Source organism: Bombyx mandarina, chromosome 21, assembly GCF_030267445.1.
Source record: "Bombyx mandarina strain Sakado chromosome 21, ASM3026744v2".
Taxonomy (NCBI): domain Eukaryota; kingdom Metazoa; phylum Arthropoda; class Insecta; order Lepidoptera; family Bombycidae; genus Bombyx; species Bombyx mandarina.
In genome coordinates this window covers 79,743-96,148 of record NC_143227.1, presented here as the reverse complement: position 1 = coordinate 96,148, position 16,406 = coordinate 79,743, and the positions used below count along the sequence as shown (strand labels likewise).

At 40.8% G+C, this 16,406-nt stretch overlaps 1 long non-coding RNA gene across 1 annotated transcript; it reads left to right on the top strand.

Annotated features, from left to right (window-relative positions):
• The first annotated feature begins 10,796 nt into the window (after nucleotides 1-10,796).
• Nucleotides 10,797-12,016, top strand: LOC149500413 (uncharacterized). The gene is made up of 2 exons (XR_016324880.1): nucleotides 10,797-10,958; nucleotides 11,267-12,016. It is a non-coding gene; the product is annotated as an uncharacterized LOC149500413 (long non-coding RNA).
• Nucleotides 12,017-16,406: the final 4,390 nt, after the last annotated feature.

The following is a 16,406-nucleotide window of genomic DNA, read 5'->3' as shown; positions in this document are numbered from 1 at the left end:
GGTGAGAAACTATGTAGCTTGTGTCTAAGGGTTAGATTTCATGTCAAGCTGTTCGTCGCATTCGATGAGTTCCAGTGGTGATCAGTGCTTGGATTGCCTTAAATACCGACCGTGAATCGGGAGGATTTCAAATTACGTCTTTAGGGCAACGAGCGTTGTGTTTCCCAGTTTTACAAGACTAGATGGATCGCCAGCGACCGTGGTATATTATATCATTGGTATATTAACTAACGAGTAGTTGGAAGAGAGCGGCCTCCCTCGACTCGACACTGAAACGAACGCCTCCATAAGAAGTCTCGTAGGATGAGCACGAATCTGTTTGGAACGTCTGTGTTGAGTTCGCGACGGTGGGGATGGATCTCGCTCTATTGAGCCCTGCTAAGACGTGCGCCGTAAGGCGAAGTGGTGCACTTGTTGGATATATATGTGTTTTCTGCGGATCCCGAACTGTTCGTTGATGAGTACCTAAGCCTTTCGAGATGAGAAAGTCCCATAGCACTTTCAGGGGAGACGCTCGTAAAGTTTGTTTATAGCTAGGAAGAGTCTTGTCATTCCCGAGCTCGTGGGTTCATTTTTGAGAGTAACGCATTCTAGGGTGGCGGCAAGGTTCTGCGCTTGACTTTACTGTCGACTAACTATATCTCTTCGGGGTCCGCGGGTTGAATGCTGGTGGTGCACTGCTCTTGCATTGTATCAACCAATAATTCTGCCATTTCATCGTCATCGTATGTACGGGGCATAGGTATACCACTCCTTCGCAGGCTCTTACCTGAGAGGTATTGTAACGATAGCTTCGGACATTTATTAACATAACATACTATGTAATAGTTTATTTAGGTAGCATAAAGCGTGTCGCAGGTACCTACACAAACACACATGGTGATATAATATAGTCAAGCCGCGTTTGATTAAAATGACTGTTTATAATTCATTATGTTTTATAAAGTAATCATGAAGATCTAAGCTGCATAGTCTTTTTTTTTTTTTGTTTTTTTTTTTATAAATATAAATATTTACTAACAATCACGCCACGTTAACTGGTCCCGTGCTAAGTTCGTAAAGAACTTGTGTTACAGGTACCAGATAACGGAAATAAATATAATATTTTTATTATACACATACATATATTTAATATACACCCATAACCCTGGAAAGACATTTATATTTATCATACAAATATCTTCCCTTGGCGGGATTCGAACCCGCGACCCCCTTGTGTAGTGACCATGTCACTTACCACTACACCAGACGGCCGTTAGTCTGGCTTTAAACTATTGGTACGGGTATGTATGTTGGGGTCGCGCGGACCAACAGCAACTCGTAACAAATGTGGCGGTCGCGTTCATATCTCATAATCCGGATATATGTTTAGAGAGTAATCCTGCCTCAGCCACGTGACCACACATCACCCGCCTCGGACGTGACGCGCCCTCCCCGCGATGTACGACCTCTGGAACAGACTGCCGCCACGGCCAATACAACAATAGCGCTACGAGCACATACGCTATCTGCGCCGACCTGTCCTACTCTAGTAGGCAGTATCATGGGCATGTCAGGAGATCTGTGTCCACAAGATCTGCCAGCTATAATCGTTGTCGAGGCCACGGGCGAGCGATGACTACTCGTCTGCAGTCTGAGCTATGTATAACTAAAACAGCTCAAATATCTGAATGGATTATGTCGGTACACAATAGATCGATTGTGTTCGAGTGTGTCGCATTCAATATACTCGTAATAACATTGTTATTCAAGTATGACGTTGATGCCGAGAAATTCACTCGATCGTGTATCGTCACTGTTCGTTTATTAATATAGTAATTTATATACAGTCGAAACATTTGCCTTCCTGGTCTGCCTTCTCGAAGGAAAACTGTTTTGACGCCTTCACTATAAAGCTTTGGAGATCTAGTAGCAGCATACATGTTGTTCTACAGTAACAGTCAGTGGGAACCCACCATGTGTTCGGTAGCGCCCGTCCGCGCTGAAATAAGGGCTACTGGGATGCGATGGGAGGATGGGACGGTCGTTGGAGCTTTCGCGCTTACTTCAAGCAGTTGGATTGCTCGCCGGCACTCCTCGGAGGCGATGAGACCTCTGCGTAATACAGAACTTCAAAAAGTCAAATCATAATATGACGAAAATTGGTAGATATTTAAAAAATATAGGTATAAATATATAAATAAGTCGGTGCCGCGCATCTTTTACAGAGCAGGCTCAGTTTGATTTCAGTGTTGGTTCAAAGTGTCACCAAAAACACATACTTACATATTATAACAGCAACATATTTAAATAAAAAGTTGACTCTAAAGAGTTTCCTTTCTGTCTGTATGTCTTTGTGTTTGTCCGCGCGTCTCTCCGGAACTATTGATCCGATTTTCATCTAGCGCTTACTGATTTATTTACTTAGGCTTATTTTATTAAAAACCCACCATCATAATATATAGTTGCGATTTAGATATTTTAATAGAAACAATTTTTTTTTTTCATTTTCTTATCTAGTTCTTTTAGGTTATTGTAAATATGAGATGTTAGTAATACAGAACCGCTACGGGCATCTATTGACTTAGATTCAATGACGTCATTTGGGCGGCGATGGCCAATACTTTATTTCACGTTTCCGTGGCATTTATGCAACAATAACCCTTATTTGGTTTAACAGAAAGTGTAATTTTGCCCATTCATAGAATTAATATATTAGTAATACACTAGCCAAATGAATTTGCCTGAAAGTGATTACTAACAAATGATGTTCCATTTTATTTGTTTTGGAAGTATTTCCGTAGGTATATTATGTGCTGAGTGATTCTTATAATTATAATAGCACATAAAAATTAAGAGAATAGAAGCATTCGTGGTCTAAAGGATAAGACGCCCGGTTGTGTCGGTGATGCGACTGTGCCGATTGTCGCGTCGCCGCGTCCGACAATCTCGCTCTAGCGATCGACTTTTTTCAGTCGATCAACTTTGAGCGCGTTAACGCTTTGGGTGACGCCATCCGCGCCGCCTCCACTGCACAGCACTTCATCGCCGTTGTGCAAGAATACGTTGACATATACGCATCGTTAAATACGTGCGTCCTCCGCTAACTCCGTCGGTAATCAATGGCGTACATAGGTAGAATAAAGCCCCTGACCGTAACGATAGGATTTTTTAAAGCTTACGGTCTCGCAAATCAACGGGATCAGGTTTCTGATTTTTTGCTTGACTATCAAATTGACAACTTTTTTGTACAGCAGACCCTATTTAAGCCCGCGTGCCGCGACCCTAAAATCGCGAACTATAAAATGGTTAAGAACGACAGGCTCACTGCTCGTGGTGGTGGTACCGTCATTTACTATAGAAGAGCCCTGCATTGCGTCCCGCTCGACCCTCCCGCGCTCGCTAATATCTAAGCATCAGTGTGCCGAATCTGACTGACGGGACACGCGCCGACCGTTATCGCGTCCGCTTATCTTCCACCGGTTAAGATCGTTCTAAGCAGTGATATCGAGGCGCTGCTCGGCATGGGAAGCTCTGTCATTCTGGCGGGCGACCTAAATTGTAAACACAGCAGGTGGAACTCACGCACCACAACTCCCAATGGCAGACGTCTGGACGCGTTAGTTGATGATCTCGCTTTCGATATCGTTACTCCGCTAATCCCGACTAAATATCGTTCATCACCTCGCGATATACTCGACATACCATTATTAAAAAACGTAACTCTGTGCATACATTCGATCAAAGTAGTTTCAAAGTTAGACTCAGACCATCGTCCCGTCGTCATGAAGCTCGGCCGCGCTCGTAATTTCATTCCTCTCACGAGGACTGTGGTGGATTGGCACACGCTGAGCGTCAGCCTGGCTGAATCTGATCCACCATCGCTCCCGTTCTGTTCGGACTCTACCCCGTCTCCTCAAGACACCGCTGAAGCCATAGACATCGTAACGTCACATAAATCACCTCGACACTAGATAGGTTATCGAATCAAGTTGTAGCAGAGGACTTCTTTCATCGTTTTAAATTGCAAGAACGCTTCAATCCGCGCCTACGATATGTATCCTATCGAGGAAAATCGTATTCGAACGCGTGCCCTACAACGCGACGTAAAGTCTCGCATCGCCATCAAGGTGGGTGGCGCATTTATGTTGTAGATGTCGATGGGCTCCGGTAACCACTTAACACCAGGTGGGCTGAGAACTCGTCCACCCACCTAAGCAATAAATAAAAAAAGTTTGGCGGCGGCATCCTCGTTGTGTTGTCTGCGGGCGACACATTGTGAGTTGTTAGTTGTGAGTTCCACCACCACCACCACTGCATCCCGTGTAACACGAGCAGGCGGCGTGCGGGGGCGGCGTGCGGGGGCGGCGGGGGGGGGGGTGGCGCCGAGCGACGGATACTTGTTTTGCTCCGTTTTTCCAATTTGCCGAAGCGCGCTCGAATCGTTCCCGTATTTATTATTATTTGTTTTCAATTGCAAAGTAATCTACGGACTGAGCAGCTGCCGGCGTAAGATGAGACTCTCGCAGGAAGCTGTCACTGTACTCGCGAAACTGCTAAGAAACAAAGAGACGCTCAATGTGTTATATCATGTGCACACACAGACAACTCAACGTGTTTACAGGAGAAACAAATCGTTAATTTACTCAATGTAACGCGACATAAATATTATGCCAAATATAGTATATCTTCTAAAATATATTATATAATTGCTAAAGTTTCATTGTATAATGTGTCTCTAATTTTGTGTTAAGTTAGTTTGGATTTAAATTCTTAATTTCCTTAAGCATGTCATTATAGATTTTAAGAATGTAACCGTAAATACCCTCACGTGGGCAGTGTTAGCAGTGGGAGGACAATTTTGACAACTGTCGCACCTGTTACTCTTAATAATATCCGATTATTTTGAGAGCAGCTGAGGGTTGTTGAGTACATTCAAAAATCACTTGCAAAATAAACCAGGATAGGTAACATTCAATCTGGACAACGTGAATGCAAAACAATATTTCTGCGTTTGTAAAACTATAATTATTTTGGTAAAAATTCCCCAAAACATTTCCCATAATGCGTCGCATAATTTGCTCACTTTTTACTGAATTCCAGTCGCGTTCGTGGACGAATTATTGGAATAATCGAAATGCAAACAGAATCACTGACACCTCGAGATATAGGTTCATTTTCTGTATTATGTATTCTCAGGGCCTAACGCCACAAACTACTCACATAAATATTACATCTTTTGCTATTTGAAGTTCATCGAGACATAGGTTTCACTTTTCGAAAGTCTAACTAAGATATTTTGTGTGTAATACAAATAATTATTAATTCAGTTGGCTAGTCATACAATGGTATTAAAGGACAATGCACTACACTCATTTAATGGCAAGTCGAAGTAGCTCTTAAATAGATAAACGCGTCTACGAAAGCCAAAAATATCATCCTCAAGATGTATCATAGATGGATATATGTAAGTATAAAAACAATGGCATAGCGTAGAAAACAAGTGTGGTGTTTAATTTTTACAAACTAAAGCGAGGAGGGGTGCCATGATAAACGTACTATCGATCAACGGTGTATGCAGTATGGTTCCCGATTAGACTACACGCAATATGCGCAAACACCCCACGTGGAGACTACCAACAAATGCATCGTCACGCTCCTACTGCGTCTTGAACTAAATGAACATCTGCCGGGGCTACGTAAGCTCGTCGGTCTTGCACAACATGCACTCGTGAGCGAGCTTGCCAGTAGTACATAGTGTTTATCGTGGAAATGTCCGAGAGCGGTACATATGTTCCGTTCCCGGTTCCGCCTCCCGCTATCTCTCATGTAACGTGATCACAGCTGATCTCAGCGAGCTTGGTTGAACGCGCCAAAATTGAGCCGTCAATACAGTGAGGCGAGGAGCGCGTGATTAAAACGTTCCTCCCTCAGGTGTTTTTATATTTATTTGTCTCGAGCTGAATCACGACAAGCTTGCTGTTTGTCTCCGCGTACTCCGCGCGCCGAGAGCTCGATCCCGACTACGAGTCGAGTCGAGAGCTGATGCATTAGTGGGTCGCCGAAGCGGAATACTGGGATCTGCTAACTGATTGCGTCGGGCTGGGGCTCTGGGTCCGGCCGCTCCGCCGCAACACGCTCGCCCGCCGCGTGCTCTAGACCGCTCTGTTGTTCACTTCACGTTCTCATAACGTTTAAACTAACCCAGGGAATAATTGCATCTACTCATACTGCATGCTGCACATAACGTGCTATGTGCGTCGCAGTAATATTTCACAATGAAGACAACTTTTTACAATAAAGTGATTAAGAGAGAGTTCTTAGGTTGAATATTAATATATATTAATATATTATTATTAGTTTCTATTTCTACTTGTTGGTTGATTTGTTGGTACGGTCACTGTCGGTTTGATCGTCACTTGATGACTATCCCTCAGCAGGACCCACGGGCCGATTGCGAACGTCGCCGTACTCTGGTAGTCCGACCGGAATGCATCTGCATCGCGAAGGAGTTGCTCTTGAATTGTTAGGTCTCCTTCGGGGGCACCCCGGCAGCTGTTGGCAAGTCCCACCCCTCCTGGCTGAGATTTTGCTCGCTCACCTGTCCTAGTGAAACTGAAAAGGCCTTTGGACAACCAGTACCCCTTTTTTCCTAAAAAAGAAGAGAAAGAGAGGAAAGAAAGAAAGAAATCATTTATTCGCCAAGCATAGTGAAAGAAAATGAGTTATTACATAAGTTAAAAGCAGCGTGTATGCTTTGTCATTATTTGACATGCGAATTTTAGTGCAGTGCAAGATATTATAATATTATTTAATTTACCATTCATTCATCCATAATTCAACTAATAATTAAACAAACCATTTTTTTCAATGTCGTCCCTAAGAAAATCATTGCAAAAAGAAGCCTTGATTACTTTGATATATTCCCGGGAAATTAAACAATCGCAATAAAAACATTTTTCACAATCAAGCACCAACATTACGAAAGCTAAACTCCCATTGTTGGCTTTTTTTTTAAGCTATTGCATAGATTAATAATTAGATTTCATGGCGGGCCTTGAGCGCGGCTTGAGAGCGGAATCATGAAATTCCGTAACGAAATAACCTTCCACCCCTCACTACGCCTACTATGTAGCTCACGTTCAACACATTCACACGTTGCGCTTGTGTAGTGTTTAAACTAAGAAGTCTAAACACCGATTTATGTACTATCAAAATATGTGATATAATTTCGTGGGTAACACAACGATAGTGCGATTCAGCTTTTGCGTCAAGCGCCATCTATCGGCGACCAACGGAATTGTAAAATAGAAAATTATATCACATTACAATGCGTTGGGCGTGGCATTTTCTTTCGCTTAGTCGAAGAATTTTATTACTACTCCTACTACCTACTCATTCAGTGATTGGAGTGGCATTAAAAATAAACTAGCTAAACCGTTGATTCTGGGCGAATGAGAGTTAGAACTAGCATCCAAAGGCGTGTCTCTATCCCATGTAGCGCCCTCTAGTGAGTGCGCGGTCAAAATGGAATACTCACAATGTAGCAGATTCATTGAAAGTTAGCCCACTGAGTTTTTCGCCGGATCTTATTTTATTGTTGTTTTAATATTAAATTATTATTGTCGATTTACAATTGCATAAGTTGATAAAAAATGCTATGCAATAGCTTTACCGCGGCAGTCTCCGAGTGCCACACGTCTTTTTTTTTGTTCAGGAGGAAATCGCCGGACTCCTACCATCCACTGGGGATGGCGGGCGGGGTATGTCGGAGTCGAACCGACTAAAACCTCCTGTCGCTCAACAACCAGCATCCAAACCTCGCATGAGACAGAACTCATGAAAAGGTAAAGGGGGGAGAGTGAAGCGTTTAGTGCGGAGCACATCTCTCCCATCACCCTCCCCCTATTGTTGGCTTACTCCATATTTGACGCTACGAATCGCTTATTAATTAACAAGTTTATTCTTCCTTTTGTGTGATGGCATTAACATCGTGATGTATATTACGTCGTGCGTCTCATCCCTAACTCCACGAACAGACCTAAACATTCACATAAATAAAAACTTGAGGAGCACTAGAGAGCATATACCAAAGAGAGAGAGAAAGAGAGAGAGCAGACCTGCGTATTCTCTACGCTGCTCTGCGAAGTACTGAATTAAATTTGAGAGACAGAGTTGATCTGGGGGGCGAGGAACCGCGGTTTACGGGACCCTAATTCTGTTATAACGAGCTAACTTTTTCCATTTCTTAAAATAAGAAGTTTGAAACAACACTCTTTTGTGAGTTCGGCTGAGGTTTCGCGAACGCTCCTTGTAATTGACAGACAGCAGTTTGGAGGAACTGCTCGTCACCGTAACAGGAAGAGCCGAGCCAACACCTCCCCACCCTACCCTCCCTGCCCCGCGCACACACAACGTCATTGCGATTTTGGAAGCGGTCATTATCGTTTATTGCGACGCTTAACTGTTACGATCCGTGTTTGTCAATAGTTAAAGCGAGATATCTCCACCGTGCTGGAAGCGCCGCGCCACCCGATATAGCTGGTCACGTCTAAAGCAGTTTGTTTTGATGGTAAATAGAAATGCCTCTCTTTGTGTTTAGGTTCGTCATGGTCGTCGTTGTCTGCACAGGATCTTCAAGCGAAATCGTCAGGTGAATCAGTTCAGTTTCCTGTTCTCAGCGGCGCCTGGTGTAACTCTGTGCTGGTGTAGCATTGTCGTTCAAATACTTTTATATTTTAATTTCCCGATTCTGTTAAATGTCCGACGATCCTAATGTTTCGTATAGATACTTGTGGTTTCCGTGGTCGTGAATTTTTCAGCGTTTTTGCCATTTAAAATAATGTGAATGTAGGAAACACAATAGTTTGTAATCGTGCGCTCTGAGCTGGGCCGCGTGCTGGTTGTTTTACGATCGCGTTATGTTTTTGTATAAACTGAATTAACTGTTTGTGCGTTCATTGGAATATACAGCAAAGTAACAAAAAAAATCCATTTATAAAATGACAGGAATGCAGACTTGGTGAAACGTCCCGCAGTACAATGTACATCCAACAATGAAGGGTCAACGACTTGTCGTTTCTTCACGAGAGAGGGAACCGACCGCAGTTCTTCCGAGGAAAATATAAATGAAAAAGTGGACAGATTCCAGATTAAAACAAAGACTCCACTTTTCATTCCTAGAAGCGGTTCTACGCGTACCTCTGCGGAAGGACACATGACGAAACAGCTTTATTTGTAAGAAAGCAGACGACTCCACTGCGATTTCACTTCAGGAAGTCGTCGTGGCCAAAAGGATAAGACGTCTGGTGCATTCGTATTTAGCGATGCATCGGTGTTCGAATCCCGTTGGTAGGTACTAATTTTCTAATGAAATACGTATTTCACAAATGTTCACGATTGACTTCCACGGTGAAGGAATATCGTTTAATAAAAATCAAACCCGCAAAATTATAATTTGCGTAATTACTGGTGGTAGGACCTCTTGCCTCTTGTGAGTCCGCACGGGTAGGTACCACCGCCCCGCCTATTTCTGCCGTGAAGCAGTAATGCGTTTCGGTTTGAAGGGTGGGGCAGCCGTTGTATTGTAAAAACTGAGACTTATAACTCATATTTCAAGGTAGGCATTTAGGTTGTATATGTCTATGGGCTCCGATAACTACTTAGCACCAGGTGGTAAGCAATAAAAATTAATAATCAAATAGTTGATCGGTAATTGAGCTGTAGTTTTCGACAATACTTTGTTAATATAACTAACTTAGTCACCTTCTAGTAGCTCAACATCAGTACGTAATGTGTAGTTATATAGGACTCGTCTGCTCTCGGACTACGTCAGTCTTTGTAAAGCCTATAATTGAACTTTTCAAGGCGATTTTCCTTTACAAAACGCCAGTTTAGATGTAAAGTTTAATAAATGATCAATGACCGGGTCGCTGTTGTGGCGCTGCTTCTACCCGGCGGACGGCCCCTACCCGCTACTTCAATTTAGATTTACGAATACGATGGTCCCAGTCGCACGGGACGTTTCCAACCCCCAACTCTACGCAGCCACTGATCATCTCGTGAATGTTCCATAGAGAGTCTGAGAAAGCGTTCGTTATGTTACTGTTAGCTTTCTTCCCCCGTACCACCTGCTACCGGCAGAGTTTCGTCTTCCTACCAGAATATTCATCTGCCGTGTGCTTCAAGGGACAGTTTCTGTTACGTACTATCCGACATCGGAACTAACCGCCCTCTACAATGGCGACGTCTTGATATATTTCACTGTACAAGTGTGACGGTAGTCACCATAGAACACAACATATTTGATTAATGCTTGAATCTCACTAAGGACATTTTCAAGATAAGCTTGCTTAAATACAAATTCCAAACAAGGACTTACGGACCGTCGGTCACAAGCGATGGCTAAAAAAAAGCTCTCAGCCAAATTTAATAGATTTAGTATAGTGTATACAATGGTGGAAGTCTATGAGCGACGGAGACCACTAACCATCAGATGGACTGTTTGCTTGCTATTGGCAAAAAAATATCATAGCATCACGCTGTAAGTGTCGAGATTCTGAAGGCTGCATAAAAAGGGGATCACTTTTATGATTGTGTTTATTTTGCTTCCAAATGACGAACGAATTCATGGATTCTGGTTCAGTCGAGTTATGTAGCTGTGTTGTAATTTTTTTGGGTAGATACCTGGGTTGATACCCCCCGTCTATATTTGCCGCTAAACAGGGAGTCGTTCCAGTTTGAAGGGTGATACAGTCGTTATTCTAAATAATGAAGAGTGGCGGCAATTATACTGCATTGTCTCCCATAGAACCAGTAGAGGAAAGTGGGGGAAACGCGGACGCTGGGTAATGCCGAATTCAATGGTTCTAATATGTTAGAAAGATATATCCTAATTTTATTTGCCGCCATTTCGGAGATCACGCCACCACTGATGCCAGTCAATAACACGGGAGACGCGGACACACGTACTTAAAAAGGTATGCATTTTTCAATATTTTGTATGTTTTAGATGTAATTTTTTGGTAAATTCAAGTTGATGTAACTTTATTTCTATCTACAATAATAATTCAGCTTTTACATAGTGGAATAATCACATATTATTCAGCTAAATGATAATGATGTAGTAGGCAAAATAAATTTAACCAAAATTGTTTTTTACCTTTAATTATTTTCGATTCCGCGGGGTAAAGACGAACACTCCATGCCGGGCAATCTCGAACATTCGCCGTTACCCCACTCCCGTTTGTTAGTACCCCGTTCAACTTTTTTTAAAATATTATTACAGATGCCTTGTACTTACAAAAGAAAGACCGAACTGAAGTATAGTTTAGAAGATCTCAAAAAGGCTATAGACGATGTTAAAACCAAAAACTCTCCCTGCGTAAAGCAGCAGAAACATATAATGTTCCAAAAACCACTAATTTTGAACATCTAATGAAAGAAGTGTTAATACAGCCATGGTTGGATGAAAAGCTTTATTTACAGACGATCAGGAAACGTAAGAAATCAAGAAGAAAACGGAAAGATGGCAAAAAAGGAACCCAAATAAAAAGACTGAAATGTAATGAGAGAACACCTTCAAACAAGAAGTATGAAATATTATTAAAGAATTTGAACAATATAAAAAAAGACTTTAGTGACTCTAGTCAAAATACGAAAAAAAAAAAGAAAAAAGCGAAAAAGAAAATAAAGACTACTTTTGTATTTTTGTAGACATAAATATATAGATCCTCCCGTTGAAGACTAGATTGTGTGCTATGTGTGCAAAAAATGGGCTCACGAGAGTTGTACTGACGGACAGTCAACATCGTTGGGTTTTAAATGTGATCTATGTCGTTAATAATGTTGGTTCGTAATCACCCCACTTGGTGTTCGTATTTACCCGACTGATGTCGGGCAAAGCCGAACACTAAGGGTTTTGTTTTTCTTTCATATTGTTGCAGTTTATTAAAAAAATATAAATGATGATTAGTGAATAAGTTAGACAGATAAGTAAACTTTATAATAAAAAAAAATAAAAAAATCTGTGATTAAATTCCATTGTTTTATTTAAGTTTTCCCTTAGGTGTTCGTATATCCCCCACTTTCCCCTAATCAACAATAGGTAATAAGTATTAATCATAAGTTAAATAAAAATTATACCGTAAATTTTATTTTAATTCGCTAAAAACTAAAATAGACACAACTCTTTATAGAGTTTATATGAACTTCGAAACTTTTTTAATTAATAATGTAGGGCGTTATAACTCAATTTCTGCGCTCTGAACAATTCGTGGATCAGAAGCAGAACTCTGAACTAAGTGTGATTTATGACGGCCATCAACGATTGATTGATGAATACAATACCTAATACTTATTGAAAACAATTAAACATGACAATAGGTAATCTAAGATTTAATTTATAAACGGGCCCGGACACATACAGAAACGCGAGGTAAGCCGTAAAGTTGTTTTAATTATTCAATTTAATTAATACTTTGGTTGTATTCATTTTATATTTTTACATATTATTTTTTTTTTATATTTTAATCATTCTCTATTAATAGGATTCGTCTTTAATTTGTCACAAATAATAGAATATGTATTTTTCCTTAAATAGTTATATAATTCAAGAAGTATTTCCTACGCGTAGATCCACGTAGAGCCGGTTACGGCTGCTCGCTGTCTCAGACTGAAGGTGAAGTACTCTGCGTACTGCTGCATGTGACGGTGACCTCGCACCGATCAAACTATCATCGAAGTTCAGTAATGATACTCAGAAGTACCAAAGTGAGAAGTGGAACAGCGGCCGATACCGTCGACGGCCCTTCGTTAGCGCCCGGAGGTCAGCGCTCGACGGCGACCATCGGGCGAGCTGTGCCTCTTGATTAAAGAGCAACCCTTTGTACCAGACCCCACACATGTTGACACACAATCAGTCGCCACTTTAAATGAATTACACATTTGATTAGAACTTACATTGCTTTGTCGAATACTGAATGGAAACTGAAGGATACACAAAATTCAATTTAATACCGGCGACGGATAAACATGCCATCTGATGAAAAACCACCGCCACCACAACCACTGCACACCACTGTTGGACACGATCAAATAAACAACGAAATTACTGAGTAGTAAACGAAACACAGTAATAAATATACATAATAATATGTATATAAATGTAATATGCCTAAAGGATAAGACGTCCGGTGCATTCGTATCGAGCGATGCACTGGTGTTCGAATCTCGCTGGCGGGAACCAATTTTTCTAATGAAATACGTACTCAACAAATGTTCACGATTGACTTCCACGGTGAAGGAATAACACCGTGCAATAAAAATCAAACCCGCAAAATTATAATTTGCGTAATCACTGGTGGTAGGACCTCTTGTGAGTCCGCACGGGTAGGTACCACCACCCCGCCTATTTCTGCCGTGAAGCAGTAATGCGTTTCGGTTTGAAGGGTGGGGCAGCCGTTGTGACTATACTGAGACCTTAGAACTATATCTCAAGGTGTGTGGCGCATTTACGTTGTAGATGTCTATGGGCTCCAGTAACCACTTAACACCAGGTGGGCTGTGAGCTCGTCCACACATCTAAGCAATAAAAAAAATATATCGACTGTCCCTACGTATAATATCGAAATTGAAAAATGGTACTTTACAGGAGAGCACTTTGAAGTTAATTTTGTGTACCAAATTGTCATTTATTGGCCTATCTGCAAATAATTTCAGATATATGGTAAACTTTTACTGGCAGTTAAATGTATATGTCATTTTATCCCAAATTCTTCATAGTTTTTGAGAAATGTTAGTTTCGATACTTTACTACGTTAATCAATTAGCGTGAACAATCGAAACGGCCCGTTTCGATTATTTACTTGGGAACTGTTTTATCAAAATTATCGAATGTGACTCTTTCGATATTTTACGTTGTACATTTAAATTAAGAAATTATCGGAAGTGTCACTTTCGATACAGTACGTCAAAGTATTTTATACGTTTCGATACTTGGCCTGTAAAACGATTTTAATTAAAACAAAGGCAAGTTTAGTTTACTAAGGTTTTAATTGATTTCATTTTAATTTATAAAATGAATGAATTGAAAATTTATAAAATTCATAACTAATATTGCAATCACAGATTTACGTTTAATATAATGATATCAAATGAAACACACTTTTATTCTTCAGTTAGTTAAAAATAAAATATAGTAAAACAAACTTCTTTGAATAAAATATGAACATACTTAATTCTACAAAGTAAAAACTAAACAAAATAAAAGCTTTAAATTAACTTAAAATCCAATAACATTCGCATTTCTTAGAGTAATACTAATAATGATTTAGTATTCTTATTAAAATAAACATTTCTTATAATTTCTTCTATAAATAATCATAAAAAATTTAAATACTGAATAAAGGGAAGTTTTAAAAAGGGACGTCTTAAAAATTAAACTAAAGCAGTTAACATAACAGATTCAGGTAAGTACAGACTGTAGGATAACTGCAATATTGTATTTAGTCTGAATCGTCAGTCTTCTTCAAATGTGTTCCTGCTATATTTCAAATTCTTATAATAACTATGTATAATATTCTTTGGGTATGACTCCAGTGTTACTTAAATGAATTATATCCTTATATGTATTTAGCTTCAGGTAATGGTAATGTTTGACTATACAATTTATTTAATTCGATATTAATTACTTGCCTTCTTCCATAACTTCTTGTTTCTATTTTGGTGTTTAAGCATGAAGGATTAACTTTAAGGTTGTATTTAAAATATAAACAATTTGGATCATCTTTACGCACACTAATTTCTTTAATAAAAATAGATTCCACTTCATATTTTCGTTTCTAATATCTTTTTTCCACTTGCGATCATCCAATATAGCTTTAAAATTAAAAAGGTCATCTTGAGTCATTTCCACTACATTATATGGGGTTTTATTAGTTTTACACAAACGCACTAACGCAAACCATTGATCTGGGGTGTATGTATATCAGTTCATTTAGATTTCCTTCGTTCTGCGTGTGCCCTTGCTCTAAAAAGCGATGAGTAATATCGATTTTATATTATTTTGCCAGATACATATATAAAGAGTATATTATTCGGTTACGGGATTTGGCCCGCGCAATTATCGGACCAAAAGAGAAATTCGTTGGCACCTTACTTTACTTTTCTGTTAGCAAAATGAAGTAAGCAACTGCTTACTTCATTTGCTCCCCTTTTGCCTATGCACTTTTGGGGAGTTTACGACGAAAGGAAAGATCTTCCACCGAGCGGGTGACATTGCTCGGTAGACCGACGGTCCGAATGTTGTTGTTCGGAACTTGTATATATGCGTTTTATCTTGAAAATGTCGTAAGCGAGATTCAGGCATCTGTCAATTATCTTGCGTTGTATGATGGCTACCCGCCACATCACTCCCCTCCGAGACTGGAGGTCGTGTCATTTTTAATTAGCGTTGTCCGTGCTGAGATTAGCTTGCAAGGGCCAGTGCTGCTCGAAGCCTGCGGTGAGTCGAGGCTGAGCTTGAATGCTGCGTGCGTGTCGCCAGTGCTGCTCGAAGTTTGCAGTGAGTCGAAACTGAGCTGAATGCTGCGTGATTGTCGCCAGTGCTGCTCGAAGTCTGCGGTGAGTCGAGACTGAGCTTGAATGTTGCGTGCGTGTCGTGCGTAGTCCATGTGATGCTGAGCTGCCACGCCGGAGATGTGTGACCCCAAGCGTTGATGATCCGGTCGTGGGCTGCGATGAACTGTAGCGGCGTGATGAGGCAGTGAAGTTGCGTGCCGTAGGACCAGGAAGCGCGGTGAGTCGGCTGCGATGGTCCTGTTGAGGCTGCGATGCTGGCTTGCTGTGGGACGACTGTCAATGACGTGCTTTTTATCTGCGAGAATGCGGGGATTGTGGTAACCGAAGTTCTTGATGCGCTGATGATGAACCAGAAGATTGCGTGTTCACATCACGTCGCAGGTCACCAGTTTGGAAAGATATACGACAAAGGGAAGATCTTCCACCGAGCGGGTGACATTGCTCGGTAGACCGACGGTCCGAATGTTGTTGTTCGGAACTTGTATATATGCGTTTTATCTTGAAAATGTCGTAAGCGAGATTCAGGCATCTGTCAATTATCTTGCGTTGTATGATGGCTACCCGCCACACACTCTGTCTACATATAACACGCCTCTTCCTTCTTTCCAGTATGAAATAAAATAAAAGTGTACACACAGAGCTTCCGTTTATAATAAAATAATCAATCCCACGTCACCATGAGGACGATTAAAAAATTTCTGGAAATCTAATGTGGCACAACTGTTTCAGACCACTTTTGAGCAATAATTTTATCATTATTTTTAAAGTCTCTCAACAGTTTTAGTCTCAATAATTATGTTTGTTATAGGCGCTAATTTGCTCTTCAGTTGGAGAGTTTTCGTTAGAAA